Here is a 6,000-nt window from a genome sequence, read left to right as displayed (position 1 = left end):
ATGACCACAGTTTTTTAAAACTGCTTGACATCTGTGTGGCATGGAGTCAACCAACTTGTGGCACCTCTCAGCTGTTATTCCACTCCATGATTCTTTAACAACATTCCACAATTCATTCACATTTCTTGGTTTTGCTTCAGAAACAGCATTTTTGATATCACCCCACAAGTTCTCAATTGGATTAAGGTCTGGAGATTGGGCTGGCCACTCCATAGCATTAATTTTGTTGGTTTGGAACCAAGACTTTGCCCGTTTACTAGTGTGTTTTGGGTCATTGTCTTGTTGAAACAACCGTTTCAAGGGCATGTCCTCTTCAGCATAGGGCAACATGACCTCTTCAAGTATTTTAACATATGCAAACTGATCCATGATCCCTGGTATGCGATAAATAGGCCCAACACCATAGTAGGAGAAACATGCCCATATCATGATGCTTGCACCTCCATGCTTCACTGTCTTCACTGTGTACTGTGGCTTGAATTCAGAGTTTGGGGGTCGTCTCACAAACTGCCTGTGGCCCTTGGACCCAAAAAGAACAATTTTACTCTCATCAGTCCACAAAATGTTCCTCCATTTCTCTTTAGGCCAGTTGATGTGTTCTTTGGCAAATTGTAACCTCTTCTGCACATGCCTTTTTTTTAACAGAGGGACTTTGCGGGGGATTCTTGAAAATAGATTAGCTTCACACAGACGTCTTCTAACTGTCACAGTACTTACAGGTAACTCCAGACTGTCTTTGATCATCCTGGAGGTGATCATTGGCTGAGCCTTTGCCATTCTGGTTATTCTTCTATCCATTTTGATGGTTGTCTTCCGTTTTCTTCCACGTCTCTCTGGTTTTGCTCTCCATTTTAAGGCATTGGAGATCATTTTAGCTGAACAGCCTAACATTTTTTGCACCTCTTTATAGGTTTTCCCCTCTCTAATCAACTTTTTAATCAAAGTACGCTGTTCTTCTGAACAATGTCTTGAACGACCCATTTTCCTCAGCTTTTAAATGCATGTTCAACAAGTGTTGGCTTCATCCTTAAATAGGGGCCACCTGATTCACACCTGTTTCTTCACAAAATTGATGACCTCAGTGATTGAATGCCACACTGCTATTTTTTTGAACACACCCCTTTCAACTAATTCAACTAATTGCCCAGTTGCACAGCCTTAAGAGCGTGCATATCATGAATGCTGGGTCTCATTTGTTTTCTGAGAATCTACTGAACCTACTGGTAACTTGTTTGCCACGTAGCAATAAAAAATATACGAAAAACCTTGATTATTCTGGTTAGTCACATTGTACTGCTATTATTTTGAACAAGACTGTATATATGATGTATATTTGATGGAGACAGCAGTTAGTTTCTATTGTGGCAAAGCACTTCTGTAATATTACTGCTTTTATACAACAGTTCAACAAATAAAAAGGTAATTGAGTAACATACAACAAGTAAACTGTCTCCAATAGAGGGGGGGGGGGGGGTATTGGGAGGTAGCACCGCTGGGGCAACTTGGGTTTCATTAGATTTTGCTCAAGGACACAGTGGCCACAAACAAAGGAACCCAATGCCAGTTAGGTTACCACTCAGCACTTTTTTTTCTTATTTATAACGGTTTTAGGAATGATATTTAAATGTCTCAATGCACACTGATGCTAATGAGAGCAACAACAATTAAAAGATTCAAATCACTGACCAGGGACCAAAAATAAATTCATGTTTATTGAAGGCATTTGCTCTTTCGGAGTACAGAAATCATCAATGCATTAGCTTGTGGTTTAGTAAATGAAAACACTGCATGTCCTCAAAATACCTGCGGCATTTTGTATTGATCTGTCTTTCCCTTTCAGTCTCTCTTTCCTCTTCACAATTATCCCTGAAATACATCTTGGCAGAAAGCAGTGCCGTCACATCCTCGGGTCAATGTGATGTTTCAATGCTGAATATTAGCCATTAAAATTCCATGTGTGAACTTTAGATATGCAAGACAACGCAACCTTGTCCAATGAGACAGTAGCACAAGGCTCCACTGTTAGAACAAGAAGCAATAGATGCATATTAGTGCAATTAAAATATGACGCCTGATTTCTGAGTGTTACTACATTTGTTATGAGTTCTGCCACATTAAACCTGACACAAGAAAAACAGTTGAAGTGCTATTGCAATCCACACTGTCAGTCCAGCTCGTGGCTCTCTAACAGCTCCTCACGGGTCACGTATATAATGTGCCTTATAATAGCAAAACAAACCTGAAAATCCACTACAAGCTCCATATTAGAAGTTGTTTATTTAAAAATGTTACAGAATCATCTCAAACTGAATGTAAACCAGCACACGCTTGAGCATTATCTTTTTTTTCTGGGCAACAATTTACAATAAGGTTCCATTTCTTAACATTACTAACCATGAAAAATACTTTTGCTATAAAATATTTTTATAGCATTCCTTAATTTTAAACATACATTATTAAAATATTTTGTGTCTGTCATATTAAATGTACCTGAGCTAAGATGAACTACAGTAAACAGTTGTATTAACAATTAATGTTCACAAAGATTAATAAATACTGTAACAAATTGTTCATTGTTAATGTACTGATATTAATTACTGCCTTATTATAAAGTGTTACTCATTGGGGTTCTATTTGTTAACATAAGTCTAACAGTTTAAAATACTTCTAAAGCATTTATTAATTTTAGTTCATGTTAATTTCAACATTTTCTAATACATTATTAAAATCAAATCAATTTAGGGTATTTGTTAATATTTTTGAATGGGACTGAGCTGGCATGAACTAACAATGAAGAGTAGCCTACTACTAATAACTAACAAATGTAGGCTATTGCTCATTGTTAGATGAATGATGCATTAAATCATTTTAACTAATGGGATCTTATGTAAAAGGTTGCTTTTTTTTGGTAAAGTTAGTATTTATGATTAGCATTAGCTTTTTATAGTCATATCAGACAAAAGTGGCATTGGTCTTGCTGTGGTTATTCTTCTTTCTTGAAGTTTTCACTGAAGGTTTGTTTGCTGTTTTTGTGGATGGATCAATGCGCTTTTTCGCAGGCAGCAGTTCGCCTTGGTCTGAGGTCTGGTAAACTCCTGTTCTCATTCTTCCTTTGCAGGTTTTCAGATCGTTAACCACTCTCTCCAAGCCTCCGTTCTGACCACCAAGGTCATGGCACCTGATCCCATCCACGTCAAGAGCACCTCGCACATGGAGAGGAGACCGCTTACCTCCCCCTCTGACCCTGGGTGGGGGAGGTGGAGGAGCAGGAGGAGGGGCGGAGGGCGCCCTCCTGTGGGAATATTTGGAAACACTGGTCCTTTCTCTCTGACGCCTTTCGTTTTTCACTAAGGAATGATAGTCAAAAAAGGGGAGAGGAGCATATATTAAGATTGATAATTGATTGCTTTTGTAGGAACGTTGATAAATAACAAACTGTAGTGCATAAAATTAATAAGGAACATCAATACCATATTCTATACTTGACTTAATGTGACCATATTTTTTATGGCCTATCACAGTAGGCTATTTATTAAAAAGGATTTATTCATGCATGTTATTATTTTATGTTATTTTGTATTCATATGTCATTGTATCCTAATCTTTAATTAAAATAACTTCCCCTCCCTTTACAATGACATCTTATCTCTTTTCTGATGAAGTGTTTACTGACGCAGGACAACCTTTCAACTCGCATGAAATCACAGGAATAGCACACCACAACCATCCGATGAATTTCTCAGGGACAAAATAAAGTCCCTCTCTACATTTTTTTTTCTTGTTTTAAAAGCCATGTCGGATATAATATCCACTCGAATCATGTCACAATAGTGAGGAAAAGACAACGCAATGTCCGTTTCATGTCGAATTTAAAGGCACAATATGTAAGATTTTGGATTAAAATATCAAAAAACCACTAGAACAGTGTTATAATCCAGATAAATAAGCTACATTTAACCAGGACATGCCGTGTCCATGTGTCGCCAATCAATATAGTACCCATTACCCTCGATTTCTTGTTTTATTTTGTAGAAACCATGGAAACACAGCCTATTATATGTTTCATTACACAAGGTAACAACATTTATAAACAGAAAACAAATTATTGTACTGTGATACAGTATTTCTTTCCATCAAACAATATGTTTTAAAATGAATTGCATAGTATTTAGCAACACAAGCCATCCAGCATTTATTAATATGATATTCTAATATCAATCTAGCTTACTGCCGTGAGCAACAATTGTCTCCTAGCAGCCACGGAGCAAAAGCAGAGTAACATTATAACAATTTTCAACACGTTGAAATGTGTTGTGTTGTGTTGTGGCAATTTAGTTGTGTTGTGACTTGTTTCCGTTATGTTGTGGTGATTTCTTTGTGTTTTGGTTTAATTCACTTGTGTTGTGGCGATTTCATTATGTTTAATTTAGTACTTCCACACATGCACCTTGCCACACAACTGGCATAGGTTGAGATTACTGAATAGAGGTTCTTGTGTCTTGCTATACTCCTCCAACACATCTGACACTGCACTTGTGCCATGATTTCTAAAAGCTAAAGTTATGATTTAGACATTTTTATCTTACAAAATTAAGATTGAGTCATGTCTTCTACTGAGCTCAATCAAATCTACTAACACTATAGAGACTGTTTCTAAAATGAGCTCTAAAGTGAAGCTCTAAGCTCTAATTTCAACACAACAAGGATAACAAAGGTTTACTTTTCTAGTCCATTTCCATCTCAAATGTTTCTATAATGATCACCAGGTCTGCAGTGGTCAATATCTATCAAAAGTGGTCCAAGGAAGGAACAGTGGTGAACCAGCGACAGGGTCATGGGCGGCCAAGGCTCACTGATGCATGTGAGGAGAGAAGGCTGGCCCGTGTGGCTAGATCAAACAGATGAGCAACTGCAGCTCAAATTGCTCAAGAAGTTAATGCTGGTTCTGATAGAAAGGTGTCAGGATATACAGTGCATTGCAATTTGTTGTGTATTGGACATAGCCGCAGAACAGTCAGGGTGCCCATGCTGACCCTTGTCCACCACCAAAGGCACCAACAGTGGACAGGTGAGCATCAGAACTACATCACCGAGCAATGGAAGAAGGTGGCCTGGTCCGATTAATCACTTTGAGGAGCACAAAAGTTTTGAGTTTTGCATCCAAAATTCCCCAGATCTCAATCCAATCGAGCATCTGTGGGATGTGCTACATTAACAAATCTGATCCATGAAGGCCCCACCTTGCAACTTACAGGACTTAAAGGATCTGCTGCTAACATTTTGGTGCTAGATTCCCCAGAAAACCTTCAGAGGTCTAGTGGAGTCCCTGTCTCTGTAGGTCAGGGCTGTTTTGGCAGCAAAAGGGAGCTTAACACAATATTAGGAAGGTCGTCATAATGTTATGCCAGATCGGTGTATATAATAAGCAAATAATAATTTATCTATTTATACTATGTATTGCGAAGAGCATACTGGTCGAAATGGTGCACTTGATAACGATTACAGAGCTTCATTTGGCATCTACCTTTTTGATTTTTCATTAAAGTTATTTATACGTGGACAAACATTCATTTTATCCATCTAAATCAATTTTACATACACTCATGCAGACAAACAGGCTTAATTTGGATCCTTGAAAAACCTTGTTTTGGTCAGTGAAGCTAGTAGCCCTTATGAGACATAAAAGGGCAAACCTAATTCATCATGCTCTGTTGATTTAGAGGTAGTCTACTTATCTTGTATGTTTGACAAATTAAAACTGGCTCAAGATTTTAGCTTCTGCACATTAAAACGCCATGATGAGAAAAAAAAAAATATCTGCCACCCTAAACACATTTTCTGGTCTTTCAGTCTTACCAGTTGAAACATGTATAAAACACTTAAAAAAAACAGCAGAACAGATACAAAACACTAACACATGCATACCTCACCAGGTTGCTTAGCGACATGCAATTGAATGAGACTAGAAGAAAGTGCAGCCTATGATGAGATGAGTGGCTG

The sequence above is a fragment of the Pseudorasbora parva genome, chromosome 4 (genome assembly GCF_024679245.1).
Source record: "Pseudorasbora parva isolate DD20220531a chromosome 4, ASM2467924v1, whole genome shotgun sequence".
Classification (NCBI taxonomy): domain Eukaryota; kingdom Metazoa; phylum Chordata; class Actinopteri; order Cypriniformes; family Gobionidae; genus Pseudorasbora; species Pseudorasbora parva.
Note: the sequence above shows the minus strand (reverse complement) of the source record.